Source organism: Stegostoma tigrinum, chromosome 30 (genome assembly GCF_030684315.1).
Source record: "Stegostoma tigrinum isolate sSteTig4 chromosome 30, sSteTig4.hap1, whole genome shotgun sequence".
Taxonomy (NCBI): domain Eukaryota; kingdom Metazoa; phylum Chordata; class Chondrichthyes; order Orectolobiformes; family Stegostomatidae; genus Stegostoma; species Stegostoma tigrinum.
In genome coordinates this window covers 34773235-34791416 of record NC_081383.1, presented here as the reverse complement: position 1 = coordinate 34791416, position 18182 = coordinate 34773235, and the positions used below count along the sequence as shown (strand labels likewise).

General features: G+C 45.3%; 1 protein-coding gene across 1 annotated transcript in view; it reads right to left on the bottom strand.

The window, feature by feature from the left end:
• Positions 1-18182, bottom strand: part of LOC125465764 (receptor-type tyrosine-protein phosphatase delta-like) — a 472774-nt gene that overhangs the window by 436348 nt on the left and 18244 nt on the right. The gene's annotated exons all lie outside the window — the stretch shown is intronic.

The window sequence follows — 18182 nt, the reverse complement described above, 5'->3', positions numbered from 1 at the left end:
ACTTCCTGGTCAAAATCCATGAGCTGATGCTGGATGAGATGAAGAAACGGACTGCTAAGCATATTTTCTTCATTTATTCATGGGATGAGGGTGTCGCTGGCTCGGCAGCATTCACAGCTCATCCCTAATTGCAGTTCAGCTGCATTGTGCTGGGTCTGGATTTACATGTAGGCCAGACCAGGTAAGGATGGCAGTCTCCTTCCCTAAAGGACATTAGTGAACCAGATGGGTTTTTCCTGACAATCAACAATGGAATCATGGTCATCATTAGATTCTTACTTCCAGATATTTTTTATTGATTTCAAATTCCACCATCTGCTGCGGTGGGATTCAAACCTAGGTCCCCAGAATGTTATCTGGGTCTCTGGATTAACAGTCCAGGGATAACACCAGAAGGCCATCGTCTCCCCATGTTATTCATAGATAAAATAAGTTTTGTTTAGAAGTTCCTGTGTGAGCTCATGTTGATTCAGAATGAATAAATATTCATCATCATATCCTGAATGCTACAAATGCTACTTTATTGCTGTTTTGTTGTCATCAAGGGGTGAATGTGAAGATGGGGTTGTTTTGATGTGGAAGTGCCGGTGTTGCAGTGGGAAAGGTCAAAAATCATAACACCAGGTTATAGTCCAACAGGTTTACTGGAAAACATTACTTTTGGAGCTCTGCTTCTTCCTCAGGTATAGTGTGGAAAAGGAGGTATACCGAAACAGAATTTACAAGCAGAAAGGTAATAACCCTAAAAATGGGTCGCTGACTGCCTTCTGCTGAATCTTTAATCAGTTAGAAAGGGGACGCAGATTTCTATTGATTAAAATGAAAAGCCCAGAATTTCTTCCAGGTCATTACCTCAGGATAATCAAAGATTTTAATCAGAGGATACAAGAGGTGACATCTCAGTTCAGACAATGCATTTTAGGTGTGAGGCCATGTTTAGAATCTGTGCTTTAACCAGGAGTCAGGCTGGTCTTATATGTTTTTGAACAAAGTAGAATGTTTATCTAATACATATAGATCTTGGATGAGCTAATTCACTCTATAGGTGTGTGTGTGTGAGTGTGTGTGTGTGTGTGTGTGTGTGTGTGAGTGTGTGTGTGAGTGTGTGTGTGTGAGAGTGTGTGTGTGTGTGTGTGTGTGTGTGTGTGTGTGTGTGTGTGTGTGTGTGTGTGTGTGTGTGTGTGTGTGTGTATAGAGTGTGAGCGAGAGACAGAGTGAGCGAGAGACGCAGAGAGAGACATAGTTGGGGAAACACTGAACTAGATTCCATGGGAAGAATGGCATCATTGTGCTGGTGGACTGCTACACCTTTGTGGAAATAAAAACCCATTAGCTCTTTGTAAAGAAGGAACACTGTTGGAAGAATTCCCGTTGGATACAGGACATCCTGTGGAAAAGTGAAGCAGGAATATGTAAAGAAATTTAAAAAGTGTCTTATCGGAAAACACTGGAATTAAATAAATCATCCATCACCGCCGAGCTATTAGAAAACACAGCAAATGGTTCTTTTGACAAATGGGCTCTTTATTCACATTCACAAAGAACATTCCAATGTCAGTGTTGGCACCTGACTGAGTGAATCAGGTTACCCAGGGTCCTGGACTGCTGGGCCCTGCCCTGCTGGAGGGACGGCATAAAGCTCTTTTTCAACACACCACAAGAGGCACCAAGTGGAAACAGGCCATTCATAGTTTTGAGGGCAAAGCAAGGACCAGCAGCTTTCACTAGAGAGACATTCAAAAATTCCATCACGTGGAAATGCCAAATGTAACAGAAAGACAAGTCCGGTCCTCTCACAGAACAAATAACCCAGGATAGCCACCTTCAGGGGCCACTTCACATCTCTTCGTTCACACAGGTATATAGCACGATGGATGAAATGCTGACCATTTTTAAAAATTCTTGTTTCACGGGATGAGAGAATCACTGGCTGGGCCGTCCCTAATTGCCCTCAAACTGGGTGGCTCTTTGGGCTACTTAATGGCTCAGTTAAAAGCTAACCATATTGCTGCAGCAGAAAAACAGAATTTGCTGCAGGTCTGGCAGCATCTGTGGAGAGAAATCAGATTGAACGTTTCAAGTCCAGTGACCCTTCCTTAGAACTGACCCACGTGGCTGAGAGTTTGGAGTCACATGTATGCCAGACCAGGTAAGGAAGGCAGATTTCATCTAAAAGGACACTAGTGAACCAGTTGGATTTTTAAAACAATTGACAAGCTATATTTATTTACAGATTTTTAAAAATTGAATTCAAACTTTACCATCTGCTACAGTGGGCTTTGAACCCACGCCCGCACAGCATTAGCCTGGGGCTCTGGTTTGCTGGTCCTGTGATATTAGAATCATAGAATTTCTACAGTATGGAAGCAGGCCATTCATCCTATTGAATCCACAGCAATCCTCTGAAGGGCATCCCAGCCAGACCCGCATCCTACCCATCCCTGTAATGCTTTATTTCCAATGGTTAATCCATCCAGCTTGCACATCGAACCCAGGTCCACGGCACTGTGAGACAACAGTGGTAACCACTGAGCTGCCAATATTATTGGTGGACCACGGCCTCATGTAGCCTCTGCTGTAGTGTAGGAAACATGCCACTCAATATGCGCATAGCAATAGCCCAAAAACAATAATGTTAAGGATCAAATATTAGTTCTTTTTTGTGGTAATGAGGTAATGATTGGGGGAAAACAAATAGCCAGAACACCCCGTTTTTCTTCTTTTCCAAAAAAAAGAGGCCAAACGGACACTGAATTAATTTCAGATGATGATCCAGATGCTGTGGAATGTAGTGGCCTTGCTCTTCCAGTATTCTCATTTGGTCAATGCTGATGTGTAGCTGCATTGCAGCTCGGCATCAGGTTCTCCTGCTCATTGGGCCTGCACAGTCAAAGCGCAGAAGCCAAGCATCAATGCTAAGTCCACGTGATATTAGCTGATTTCAGAATGTTAGGTGGCACCAAGACAGAACCAGGTCTGCTGGGGATTGAGGACAGAGAGAAAAGCCAAGAGTTCTCACTCATGACAAGTTGCCCTGGTAGACACTGAATCATTTAAAGTAGTAAGTACTAGCCTGAACCAATAACCTAGAGAATTCACTATTAAAAGATTGGACGCTAATTGCTGCCAGTTGGTGAACTATTGATAGTGCAGTGACGACATGGGAACCAGAGGCGGTCTTTTGTGCTCGAGCAAAGTTGTCTGTAGTGTTCAGGATAGGGGGGTGAGCCCTGGGAAACATGGGGTTACAGGGAAAGGGGTGGGGTGGAATGCTCTTTGCAGAGTTAGTGCAGACTCGATTGGCCGAATCACCTCTTTCCAAATTGTAGGGATTCCATATTTTAATAAGATTCTGATGGGGCTACATAGGATAGATGATGAGGGACACCTCCCCTCGTGAGGTAGTACTGATCGAGGGGCACAGTTTAAAAAACAAAAGATGTCCTCTTTAAAACGGAGAAAAGGACGAATTTCTTCCCTCAGTCAACCATTAGCGTTTGGTGCTGCTTTTCCCAGCAAGCAGTGAAGGCTGGGTTACTGAATGCATTCAAGGCTGATTTAGTCAGATTTTAGAACAAAGGGAGTCAAGCGTTACAGAGAACAGGCAAGAAAATGAAGCTAAAGCCACAATCGGATCAGCCGTGATCTTATTGAATGGCGAAGCTGGCTTGAAGGGCCCAGTCATCATGCTTCTCGTGATCTCATAAACAAGCTTGTTTCAACTCTTTTACCAAGATGGTGTCTTGCACTAAACACAGGCCAAGCCAGCATTTCAGCTGAAGACCCCATCTGGGTTTGCCTGGAGACGCTTTGAATGTCTCCAATACGTGACGAAAACTGCTTGCATTGTTTGGCCATTATTGTACTGTTGCTTTTAGGAGCCTGCTGTATGTAAACACATGTTCATGTTTCCCAGATTACAACAACAAAAAAACAGAATTGCCATTGGTTATGAAGTGTTTTGGGACATCTAGGGGTCGCTAAAAAAAGGCACCATATAAATGCAAGTCTTCAACGCCTATGTAGGGAAAACCAGTGAGGAATGCAAGCTAAGTTAGCTGAATTGGCATTAGCCCTTATGGTCACAGACTGGACATTATCTGCTTGACCATCAAGTTGGATACTGTCCAGTGAAGAGGAGTGTAACACTGTGTGTTACTCCCCTTCTGCGTGTACTTCTTATGAACCTACAGATAAGGAATCGGAAGTAAATTCAGAAAAATACTGGCACTGCAGCATGAAATCTGGTGACTAGCGGCTGTATTCAATATTTCATGATGCAGATTGAGGTTCAGTCATTCAGCTGTGCTATACTGCGTTTGTTTCCTTTTATATATTAAAACAAAAGAAAAAACTCTTCAATAAAACAGTTCCCTTTCGGTAGACTAGCAGAAGCTTTAATTAATCCCTAAAGCTTTGGTAACATATGGATTCTAAATATAACTGGCAAGACAGGCATTTTACAGTCCTAAACGTTCTCTTCTTTGATGAGTTAAGCCCAGTAATTAAGGCCGAACCCAACCAGCTCTAAACAGTCCATTATCGAGTGACTGAGTCTTGGGCTCTGATTGCTGTCAGCTGTGTCTTTGGGGTAGGCCCCACAACAATTAGAGAAGTGTGGGCTCAGCAAATTAGACATATGTAATTATATATTAAAATCTCGCAGGAAGCAGAAAAACATACATTCGGTCATCTGCTAATGGCTCCTTGACGAGCAGGAAGATTCCAAGATCAATGACTAGTGTTGCTGAGGCAGCCAAACACAGTTGGAACAAAAATAAATAAATCGGAACCAGCAGGAACTGTGCACAGCGAGGTGTCAGCCAGAACTGAGCAGCAGCACTTCATACCAGAAGATTGAGAACTCAGGTCCACTATGTAATTGGCAGAGACGGTGGCAATGGGGCAATGGAATGGTAAACCAAAGGCCCATTTTGATTGGGGGGGGGGGGGAGGGTAATTTCTTCAGGTCAGGGATCCCTGGGAGAGGCTTTGCAGTGAGTTTAAAATTGCGTCAGAGATAACGGGAACTGCAGATGCTGGAGAATCCGAGATAACAAGGTGTGGAGCTGGATGAACACAGCAGGCCACGCAGCATCTTAGGAGCACAAAAGCTTTTGTGTTCCTAAGATGCTGCGTGGCCTGCTGTGTTCATCCAACTCCACACCTTGTTATCTCAGACTCGCCAGCATTTGCAGTTGCTGTTATCTCTGGCCCATTTTGAGGATGTGTTCAAATCCCATCACCAAAGATGGTGGAACCTCCTTTAAACCATACATTTAGAATAAGAAGCTGGTTTCAGTTCTAGAGAGCACAATACCTATAATGTCAGCTGGGGGAAGAAAATCTTCTGTCCTTATGTGGTCTGGTCTCCATACTACTCCAGACCTACACAGTTAATGTGGTTGACTCTGTAATGACCCTGCAAGCAATCCTACTTAAGGACAATTAATTGTACACAATTTTGCAATTATAGTAGAGTGCTGGGTAGTTTTGTAGGACAGACACTCTGAGGAGTTCGGGTACAGAATTCTTTGAAGTTTGTGTCACATATGGACAGGGTAGTTAAGGCGGCATTTAGCACGCTTGTCTTCGTTCTCAGTCCTTTGTGTGCAGGAATTGGGATGTCATGTTGAGGTTGTACAGGGCATTGCTGAAGCCTCTTTTGGAGTACTGTGTCTAGTTCTGGTCACCCTGTTACAGGAAGGATATTAAGCTGGAGAGAGTTCAGAAAAAAGTGACCAGGATGTTGCTGAGATTGGAGGTATAAAAATAGGCTGGAAAGGCTGGTATTTTTTTCCACTGGAGCATAGGAGTTTAAGGGGTGACCTTATTGAGGCTTATAAAATGATGAGAGGCATAAATAAGGTGATTGACAAGGGTCTTTTCTGTAAGGTGACGGAGTTTATGAACTGCTAGAGAAAGTGGTGGATGCAGGCACAGTTACAACATTTAAAAGATACTTGGATAAGTACATGAATGGGAAAGGTTTGAAAGGATATAGATCAAGCACAGGCAAGTGGGACCAGTTTAATTTGGGAAAATGGTTGGCATGAACTACTTAGACTAAAAAGAGTCAGTTTCTGTGCTGTATGACTCTATGACAATTAGGAAATGTGCACGAAGTGCTGGCCTTGCCAGGAATACTGACATGCTATGAAACGATGATGAAAAATAATCCAGCCATATAGACTAAGGGAGTGCTGCACTGTCAAAAGTGCCATCTTTCGAGTGAGATATTAAAATGAGGTATGATCTTGCCCCTTAAATCAAATCAAAAGATCCCACAGCACAATTTTAGTAAACAGAAGATTTCTCCTCATGCCCAAGACAATATTTTTTCTTCAACCAATTTCATTACAACCCAAGATCTCCTCACTTACTGTTTGTGGGACCGTGTGTGTGAATTGGTTTCCTGCATTTCAGCAGTAAATATACTGCAAAGCATACTTTACTGACTGGGAAACACTTCCGGGAACTTTGAGATTATTGCAGAAAGTACAGGTGTCTTGTTCTGGGTTTGCTGCATTCTCAGAAAGGTGGCCTTTGAATACTTCAGTCTGTCAGGAATGTGAAAAGTGAGATTGGTTCTTCATCTGTCCTTTGATGGCAATATCACACAATGTCATTTTTAGCTCCTGGATGAGATGTTAAACTGTGAGGCCATCTTCCATGTGTAACTGTTCAAACAGCAGAAAATTACTCCAGTGTGCCAGCCAACATTCCTCCCTTGATCAACACCATTAAAAACATATAGACCAGATGTTCATCTCAATTAAGCGTAGAGCTAGATGAACACAGCGGGCCAAGCAGCATCAGAGGAGCAGGAAAGCTGACATTTCGGGCCTAGACCCTTCTTCAGAAAAGAAAGCATTTTTTCTGAAGAAAGGTCTAGGCCTGAAACGTCAGCCTTCCTGCTCCTCTGATGCTGCTTGGCCTGCTGTGTTCATCCAGTTCTATACCTTGTTATCTCAGATTCTCCAGCATCAGCAGCTCCTGCTGTCTCTGTTCATCTCAATTCTTGTTTGTGGGATCAGCCTGCATGCACCTCAGAAGGAAATCATTAAACGTACAGTACTTTGACATGTTCTTTGAAGGATTGGATAAGACGTTTTATGCATACAAAGTTTCCCCTTTCTTCTTCTCCCTGTGCTGGCCCAACATGATTCTGTTTTCAGGTGAACTTTCAAACACTTCAGTGCTTTCTGAAACCGCTCGATAGATTGTACAATTACTCTTCACAGGCTGGTGTGCAATTGTCACTGTGGGAGAATCAGCTGAGACTATCAAACCACTCAAAGAGTGTGGTCTTACTGTGCAACCCCCACCTCCCCCCCAGGAGAAACACATCAAGAGACAGTTGTCATCACATCCCTCCCCATCTCTAATCTCCTCAGGTCCTACAATCCTCCAGGAACAGCATCCTGTCAATTTACAATCTCCTCAGTTTCCATACTCCTATTAGCGGCCCTGCTAGGAGTTGCCTCAACCCAAAGCTCTGGAATCACTCCAGGACTACACTCACTGTTCTCTTAAAGCACTTCTTAATACCTATGAACAGCATGTTAGTTGTATAAAGCAGAACTAGGCCATTGAGCCCATTGACTTTGCTGCACCATTTAATGGGATCACGGCTGACCTGATAATTTTCAGCGTCACTTTCCTCCCTGTTCCCATGGCCCTACATGCCGTTACTGAGTAAAAATCTATCACAGCCTTAAATATAGTCAACAGCCCAGCCTCCTCTTGCACTCATCCTACAGGCTTTAAAGAAACGAAAACAAATAAAAGATCAAAGGTAAAAGAGCTGATGTCCCCCAGTTCAGACTCTGTACTGAGGCTCCAGCCTGCGGATAGGCCCATGAGCCTGGAGGAGTGGAAGTGTGGCGGGGCAGACAGACAGCTGCAGGATCTTGACTGTCGGATGGGCAACAGGAAGTATGGAATCCGCGTGTCCCTGGGACCTGGCAGTGGTGGGAGTGGTGGTACCAGCAGCGAAGGCCAGTAACTGAGGCCCCTTAGCCTGTTACAGAGACACAGAAGCCTGCTTCATAGAGCTGGGCCAATGTTAAGCAGGCAGTGGAGGAGCAGAAGAGGAGGAACAAGAAGCAAGATGATGACGATAACAAAGTGTGGAGCTGGACGAACACCGCAGGCCAAGCAGCATCTCAGGAGCACAAAAGCTGACGTTTCGGGCCTAGACCCTTCTCTGATGAAGGGTCTAGGCCCGAAACGTCAGCTTTTGTGCTCCTGAGATGCTGCTTGGCCTGCTGTGTTCATCCAGCTCCACACTTTGTTATCTTGGATTCTCCAGCATCTGCCGTTCCCATTATCAGCAAGATGATGAAGCCTGCTGCAGTAAAATCGTGCATTATACTCAGTGTTTCAAGATGGCATTGGAGCATGGCAACACCCTGCATGTAAGAAGTGAAAAAATACTTCACTGTATTTTTATATATACTTGAGAAAAATAATCTAAAATCATCCTGTTGTGAGAGAATACAATCTCAGCGGGTTGCAAGTGTCCCGTTAAATGAAGAAAGGGTTGATTGATGAGCTAACCTGCCCTATCCAAGTGACCCTTCAAAGGCAGGGGGCATTCAATGATGTGAAGCTTACAGGAACCTAGGCCCTGTCAAAACCCACTGATGTGATGAGACTGGAGGCCAGATTGCTCCATCCTTTGTTAGGCTGTAATCATTGATCCTCTGAAGATAGCGCCTGGCTGTGTGGGAAGCTGCCAGAAACAGAGCGATTCTGGGTTTAAACACACTTTCTAAACCCAGTCGCAAGGACTCTTCAATGTTTTACACAATCGTTTCACTGGCTTTCTGTGCCACGCAGCTAGAGAACAGATTAATTGCTCTTCCTTTCTACTTCAGCAAGATCCAATCTCTTGATTGTTCATCTAAATCGGTCAGCACAACTGCTCATTATTCAATGTGTACCAGTGTCCTGGCCTTGTGTGAGTATTAAAGGCAAATTAGAAATGCCCACTCTTGCTATTCCCCTCAAATTCCTCAGATCTCTCTGGCTGGCCATTTAATTCCAACTTCACAAAAGCAGACAGCAGTGTGGGCTAAGATTATTAAACCTCTCAAGCTAGCCTGGAGTCTCCAGGAATTGAAGATTAATTTCTCGCAGCCAGTAAAGTAAGGGAAGCAGTGTGGCCCTCTATGAATGTTCAAGGCACACCACCATACCCATCTCCTGCCTGCATAGTCATGAGTCATAACACCAGACCCACAGGGAGTTAAAATTTTCCAAAGGTGATGACAGAAGTATTCCCTGTCGCACACATCGGGTATCCTAAATGGCATGGAGCTGCAGTGTTCCCATCTGTAGTGACCTATTTTAAGACTAGGCCAAGGCTCACAGCACATACAAGCAGGGGTTGAGCTTAAATGTAAAACCGGTGCCACAATTTGCTTCTGGAATCAAGAGGCCTGCACTAATGTCCGAACCCTGAATGTCAAATCACAAATGACAGACTGAGCAGGAAGGGCCGAAGGGCCTTAGAGCATAACAAAATAAAACAGCCGTGAAATCCCTGTGGACCAGGAGGGGGCAAGGGACCCAGAGGCATCCCAGACTGTCCCATCTAGCCTGCCCACCCCTTGGGGCACTGGTATCAGCTACCTCAGTCCTTGCCCAATGTTAACTTGATGCCAAACACAGGTCCTTTGATCACCAGCTTCCTACTAACCCAACTTCCCACTCCCAGCCAGATGTCACTGCATTATTTAATAGTGGCCGTGAATACGGCAAAAATCAAAGTCATGATAAAAAGCTGTGGGGATAAGCACAATCTGTGGACGGATTGTTGTGTGCCACGCTGACTGTACCAGGGCTGATAGTAGCGGCAATTTTTATTCATTAAATATGTTAATTGGAGGGAGCTAATGAAGACTTAAAGGAAAGCGGCTGCACGGGTGCAGGTTTTATCACACTGAAGTCAGAAGTCCGCTGTAGCGGAGAATAGAAATCAGCAGCAGTCCGAGTGTGAAGCATTGGAGCATGTCGTCACCAGCTGCCTTGGAGACAGAGTGATTAATTGATTGTTTCTTCTGGCGTCAGGTTAACAGGAATCTGCGGGTGACTTTCAGTCCCTTTCTCCCTCACTGGCTGCGCTGAGCTGTTGCGCTTACCAAGGTGAGAGATGGCAGAGGCAAAAGCAAACATGAAAATCTGCATTGATAAAACTCCATGATAAAGACAAACTTGCAATCACCAGACACAGCCTCTTTCAGGGTCTCCCAGAGCTCTTTACTGGCACTTTTTGAAGTATATTCATTATTGCAATACAGGAAACGTGGCAGCTAATTGCACACAGCAAGGTCCCACAAACTGCAAGGAGATAATGACCAGGCCATCTGCTTCAAATGATGTTGGTTAAGGGATAGAAATTGGCCAGGGCACTGGAGAAAAGGCCCATGGTCTTCCGAATGTGTCTTCATTATCTCCTGACAGGGTAGGTGCAGACTTGTTTCAAGGTCTATCAGCAAAGTAGCACCTCTGACAGAGTGGCACTCCCTAGATACAGCAGTAAAGCATCAACAGGAATGGACATGTTCAAGCCCTTGGAATGGCATTTAAATGCAAACCCCTCTGATAGCATTTGGACGAGCTGTTAACTGAGCAGGGGCAGATTGTAGAATCCCATGTGCTTAAGGGAAAGTCGGCCAGGACATTTTATTCCTAATTCTCCCAATGGCCACCTAATTCTACATGGAACAGTACAGTGGCTCAGTCATTAGCACTGATGCCTCACAGCACCAGGGACCCCCGTTTGATTCCTCCCTCAGGAGGCTGTCTGTGTGGACTTTACACGTTCTCCCCATGTCTGGGTGGGTTTCCTCTGGGTGCTCTAGTTTCCTCCGACAGTCCAGAGATGTGCAGGTTAGATGGATTGGCCATGGGGAATGCAAGGTTACAGGAACTGGGTAGAGAGGTGGGTCTGGGTGGAATGCTGTTCATGGGGTTGATGCAGACTAGATGAGCTGAATGGCCTCTTTTGGTACTGTAGGGATTCTATGATTCTATTATCAGCCAGCTGGTGAGTATTCCCCATCTGTGCTTGGATGCTGCACACTGGTCAGTGGGCAGGGCATCATGCTGAGCCTGGTTCTGTTTCTGCTCAGTCTGTGTGCTCCCCCACCCCGCTCCTCAAAATGTTGCCATGAACGGACTTCTCAGGAAAGCCTTGGCAGCCCTGTAAAGCAGAAACCCTACCCCACTAAAAAAAACATGTAAACAGATGTCAGGTACCCTGGCTGTGACCAACCTACTCAGCACAGACAGGGGATCACAGCTCACCAGCATCCTATTGGTGTTTGTGTTGTAACACTGCAGGAGTTAATTTCATAATGTGTCTAAATGTTAAATGGGTAAACTAAGTGAAGTTAAACTCAGCAACACAGAAAATAGCTCTAAGAGTAGACCATTCAGCCCTTCAAACCTACTCGGCTATTCATTATGATCATAGCTGATCATCCAACTGAATCACAGAATCCCTTCGGTGTGGAAGCAGGCCATTTGGCCCATCAAGTCCACACTGACACTCCAAAGAGCACACCACCCAGACCCATGCCCTCTTATCCTGTCCCTCTAATTATACCTTGTATGGCTGACCCACCCAGTCCATATATCCCTGGACACTATGGGCAATTTCCCATGACCAATCCACCCAACCTACATAACTTGGAAGGAAACCAGGGCACCCAGCAGAAACCTAAGCAGACACAGGGAGTACATGCAAATTCCACACAGACAATCGCCAGACGCTGGAGTTGAAACAAAAACAAAATGCTGGAAAATTGCAGGTCTAGCAGCATCTGTGGAGAGAAAGCTGGAATTGAAACGAGGTCCCTGGTGCTGTGATGCAGCAGTGCTAACCACAGAGCCACTGTGGCACTCCCATCACTAATTAGTCTTAACAGTGGTGAGCATCAAACCAATGATTGTCATAAAATAATACATATGGGCAGATTGTGCAAACTCCACACAATCACCCAAGGATGGAATCAAACAAGGGTCCTTAGTGCTCTGAGGGAGCCACTAAAACACCATGCTGACAGTAACTGCTCCTGCTTTTCCTCCAAATCCCTTTGCCTCCAAGTTCTCTATCTAACTCTTTCTTGAAATCATATAATCACCTGGCCTCGACCGCTTTCTGTGGTAGTGTATTCCAGAGGCTCACCACCCTTTGGTTTAAACCGTGTCCGAAGACTGAGCTCAGATACTGCACTCCTCTGACAATGGAAACATCCTTCCTGCAACCACACTATCTAGTCCTGTCAGAATTTTAAGTTTCTACAAGATTCCCCTTGCCATTCTTATTACCTCCAACAAATATAATCTTAACCGCTTCAAGCTCTTGTCATACACCACTTCCTCCATTCCAGGAATCAGTCTGGTAAACCTTCACTGCATTCCATCTGTATTGCTAACATCCACCCTCAGATAAGGAGGCCGAAACTACACGTAATGTTCCACTAAGACCTGTATAATTGCAGACAGACATTCCCTCTTGCTGTGAAGGCCAACATACCATTAGCCTTCTCTACCATATGCTACACCCATATGATTACCTTCAGTGCATGATGGTGTATAATACCCAAGTCTCGTTGAACATTCCCCCCTCTCAGTTTACAACAAACATTTTCAAGGGCCGCAACCTCCCCCCACTCAGTGGTCGAGAACGCCCTCGACCATGTCTCTTGCATTTCCCGCGACTCATCCCTCACACCACATCCCCGCAATAACAACCAAAAGAGAATCCCTTTTGTTCTCACATACTACCCCACCAACGTCCAGATCCAATGTATCATCCTCCGACACTTCTGCCATCTGCAATCTGACGCCACCACCAAGACATTTTTCCATCACCGCCTTTATCTACATTCCAGAGGGATCACTCTGTGCCTCCCTTGTCTGCTCCACACGCCCCTCCAGCCCTACCACCCCTGGCACTTTCCTTGCAACCGCAGGGAGTGCTACACCTGCCCCTACACCTCCCCCCTCATGCCCATTCCAGGCCCCAAGACGATTTTCCACATCCAACAGATGTTCACCTGCACATCTGCTAATGTGGTATATTGCATCTGCTGTTCCTGTTGTGGCCTCCTCTACATCGGGGAAACCAAGCAAAGGCTTGGGGACCGCTTGCAGAACACCTACGCTCGGTTCACACTAAACAACTGCATCTCCCAGACACGAATCATTTCAACTCACCCTCCCATTCCTCAGACAACATGTCCATCCTGGGCCTCCTGCAGTGCCACAACGATGCTACCCGAAGGTTGCAGGAACAGCAACTCATGTTCCGCTTGGGAACCCTGCAGCCCAACGGCATCAATGTGGACTTCAAAAGCTTCAAAGTCTCCCCTTCCACTACTGCATCCCAAAATCAGCCCAGCTCGTCTCCGCCTCCCAAACCTGTCCTTCCTCCTGCCTATTCCCTTCTCCCACCTTCAGCCCCACCCCCATCTCTTACCTACTAACCTCATCTCATCCCCTTGACCTGTCCGTCCTCCCTGGACTGACCTAACTCCTCCCTAACTCCCCACCTACACTCACCTTTCCTGGCTCCATCCCCACCTCTTTAACCTGTCTGTCTCCTGTCCACCTATCCTCTCCTCTATCCATCTTCTATCCGCCTCCCCCCTCTCCCTATTTATTTCAGAACCCCCTTCTCCTCCCCCATTTCTGAAGGAGGGTCTAGGCCCAAAACGTCAGCCTTCCTGCTCCTCTGATGCTGCTTGGCTGCTGTGTTCATCCAGCTCTAAATCTTGTTATCTCAGATTCTCCAGTATCTGCAGTTCCTGCTTTCTCTAATAATCCACCTTCCTGTTTTTGCTACCAAATTGGATAACCTCACATTTATCGACATGACACTGCATCTGCTATGCATTTGTCTAGTCAGTCAACTCACCCAAATCACAATGAAACATCTCTGCATCCTCCTCGCACCTCACCGCCCCCCCAGAAATATGCCCTCATCCAGCACTAAATGATATCTGCAGAAGGAAGCCAAATACTTGTGGATTGTGCTGGTAATTCAGCAAACTGTAGTGAAATCAGGTCTACATACCTGTCAGTGAACATTAACAGGTTTCATTGAACAAAACTATATGAAAGTTGGCAAGAGTGAACATCTTAGTACCCTACAGCCTCAGTTACAGTCAGATGTAGCCCTTTTGCCTACGCTCAGCAGCTACTCTAACAAGGTTCACCTTTTATTCTATAGTAACAAGCTGCCATCAATACTGCCTAAATGCCTTTATTATGTCTCTAGTTGAGAGAGCGAGTGAGAGACTCTGCGAGACCAAAGGGTTGGAAGGGAGGTGGGTGTAAGTAAAAGGGGGGAGGGAGATGGGGGGGGGGGGTGGGGAGGGAGATGGGCAGGGAGGGAGGGAGATGGTGGGAGAGGTGCACACACAAAATGACCACTGAGCAAGAAAAAGTAGCCGTAGTACAAAAGGAAGAGAGAATACTTGCACACAGAACTGTGCGCGTGTATGTGGGGGCGGAATAGTGAGAGACCAAGAGACAAAACACAAGGGAATGAGACAGCTTGAGAGCGAGAGAGATATTATTAGGTGATTACAGGCATAGTTTAGTTATTTTAATCAGAGTTTAATCAGAGTTATTGTGGTGCAAGCTGGTCTCAGTACAAACATGTTGTCTCAGTTTTATACAGATTGAGAGGCTGAACAAATGCCAATCGATACCATCCATCTTTGGCGTTCCGCTTATTTTGGCCTTATAGAACAACTGTGGGTGACACCTGGCCAACTCTGTGGAACAGGGGAGTAAGTACGGCACTGATCCAGCACACCTCAAACAAAACAGTCTCCCTTGTTCTTTATCCTTTGGCATACACCCACACAAAAGAAGTATTTCTTGCCACTTTGAGATTTCTCAACTAATTTAAGTGAACAATGCTCCACGCTGACACAATGAAATGGGCTTCCACCACACTCATTGCTGAAGGCAGCAAATGAAAATTACTCAGAGATACCAATTATGTTAAAATAAGAGATGCCAAGTCTTACTACAAAGCGATTACATTATGATTTTGTGCTTAAGAAAAGCAGCACAAGTGCACTCAGCACAGAGTATCACAGAATTTTCTTTTAATTCAAATGTGGTATATGGACGTCGCAGGCTGGGCATTTCTTGCCCATCCCTAGTTGCCCTTGAGAAGGTGGTGACATGGCTTCTTGATCCACTGCAGTCCACCTGCTGTGGGTTGACCCACGATGCCATTAGGGAGCGAATTCTCCGATCTTGACCCAGTGACAATAAATAGTGACATATTTCCAAGTTAGGATGGTGAGTAGCTTGGAGGGGAACTTGCAAATGGTGGTCTTCCCATGTATCTGCTGCACTTGTCCTTCTAGATGGAAATGAATTTGGAAGGTGCTGTCTGAGGATGTTTCCTGAATTTCTGCGGTGCATCCTGTAGATAGTGGCAGCAGTGTGCACTGAACATTGATGTTGGAGGCAATGGATGTGGTGCCAATCAGGCAGGCTGCTTTATCCTGGATGGTTTCCATCCCCAAGTGTTGTTGGAGCTGCACCCATCCAGGCAAGTGGGTACCATTCTACCACATTCCTGACTTGTGCATTGTAGATGGTTGACAGGAAATCATGAGGCCAGTTACTTGTCACAGTATTCCCAGCCTCTGACTTGCTGTTGTAGCCACTGCTTAAGTGGCGAGTTCAGTTGAGTTTCTGGTTGACAATAACCCCAAGAGTGTTGACAGTGGGGGATTCAGTGGTGGTAACGACATTGAATGTCAAGGGGCAGTGGCTAGATTGTCATTGCCTAGTATTTGTGTAGTGTGAATGTTACTTGCCACTTGTCAGCTCAAGAACTGCAATGGAGGAGAAACAGGCCATTCGAACCATTCTGTTTACACTGGCTCTTCAATGAGCAGTATGATTTAGTGCCATTCTTCTGTCTTGACCCCGTACCCTTGCACTTTTTTTTCGATAGAAACAATCACCTGATTCTCTCATAGACACCTGAACTGATTACGCCTCGAGCACACTTCCAAGCAATGCCCTCCAGACCTGAACCATTCATTGTGTGAGGTCATCCACTGGGAGTAGCAGGATATTCTTTAAGAATATTAATCTCATTCCAAAAGTGCATGGAAGCCCGTGTTGTTTTTCTGCTGGCCCCTATAGAAAGGCTGTAATGTTTATCTTTTAAAAGATTATTTCTTATTTTTCTAACTTATACTATGAATCACTGTCAATGTAATTTGCTTTTTCTTTATTTCTCTATTTTGCATCTAAGATTTGTACCTGGTACTTTTAAGTGTCACACCACACAACAACGCAATTTTCACTTTACTCCTGTACTTGGGTACACATGACTGTAAACTTAATTGTAAATTCCAGAAGTAAGAATGCAGAAATGAATTCCTCTGTTACGACGAACAGCCCAGATAAAATGTTCATGTGTGATTATAGCTCTGAAAGGCCGGAGGCTTAGATACTGCAATTTCCATTAATTTTTCCTTGATGATATAATGCATTACTGGCAAGGTCATCATTTATTACCGATCCTTTATGATCCTTGAGGAGATAACGGTGAGCTGACTTCTCAAGAAACTGTAGTTCATTGACGTAGGTGTATCCACGGTTAACGGAGGTACAGAGTTCCAGGTTTTTGAACCAGTGGCTATGAAGAAACCACGACATAAGATGGTGCATGGCTTGGAGGGGATCTTGCAAGTGATCCCATGTGCCTGTTAGCTCAGGGCTACCCAAGGCTTTTCGCATGTCAGAGCAGAGGGGATACCGCATCTACATTTTTCTCTCACTGAGGTTGAACAAATTTCTGAACTATAGGATCTGGAACAATGGTAAATATGAACTGTGGACAAAAATGATTCCTGATCATTTAAGTGAATCATTCATAATTGTGACCATTAAAAAAATATGGCAAGCAGCAGAAATAACTAATACAACCATTTTCCCCCCTTTTTAGCAAAGAAGTGGAGATGAAAAGAAAACAATTAGGCTCCAAATGCTAACTGCTAGAGAAGGTTTGGGGACGAGGCCTGAGCTGAAGAGTTAAGTAACACAGAGCTTGATTCACATCTTGTGCAGCACCGTCTAAGGTGGCGTCACATCTGGATGCATCATGGCTTGGTACAGTCACCACTCTACCCAGAACCGTAAGAAACTACAGAGCTATGAAGACAATAAAAACCAAAAGAACTGCGGATGCTGTAAATCAGGAACAAAAACAGAAGTTGCTGGAAAAAAACTCAGCAGGCCTGACAGCATCTGTGAAGAAAATGTCAGAGTTAACGTTTCGGGTTCAGTGACTTTCATCAGAACTGACTGGAGTTGTGAACATAGCCCAGTCCATGAGGCAAGCCAACCTTCCATCCATCGACACCATCTCTGTGCCTTGCTGCCTTGGGAAGGCAGCCATCATCAAAGACCCCTCGCACCTTGATTATAATCTCTCCCAACATCTTCCAATGGCCAATAAATACAAAGGCTTAAACACATACCAACAACACTCATCACAACCATCAAGAACAGCTTCCTCCCCACTTCTGAACTGATCAGTCAAACTTTTAATTTGATGTTGATCGTGCTCTTTGTGCATATAACACTGTAATCCTCGCTCTGTTCTATTTGGATGGTATGATCTGCCTCTGCTGCATGCAAAACAAAGCGTCACCGTACCTAGGTACATGTGACAAAAATAAATCAAAGCCAGTCAGCGTGGGTGGCCTTTCAGCTAGAAATTTCCTCCTCTCGCAGCCAGGTTTGTGGAGGCAGGAGAATGAGGGTGGGGAGTGGGGGCAGATATATACCCACATATCCATCTACCCACCCATTCACACCTACTCACTAAAGGGCCTATTAGCAGCAAATGCAGCTCACAAGGGGCAGGTCTCCTTGTCGGATCATCCAGTTTACACTTACATGTATTTTGAATGCCAGCTCAGCCTGCCACATTGTGACCTATGGGCCACTGGACAAGCCTGGACTGGGTGGTAGGGTTTGGAGAGTGCTGTTGGAAGTGGCTGTGAACCAGCTGCAGATAGTAGCAGACACTATGACCTGTGTGCTGGATCACCGAGCGTTGAAGGCGCTTTCTGGGTTGTTCACTAAGCAGGCTGCTGTTTCACTAGTTTAAACTCACC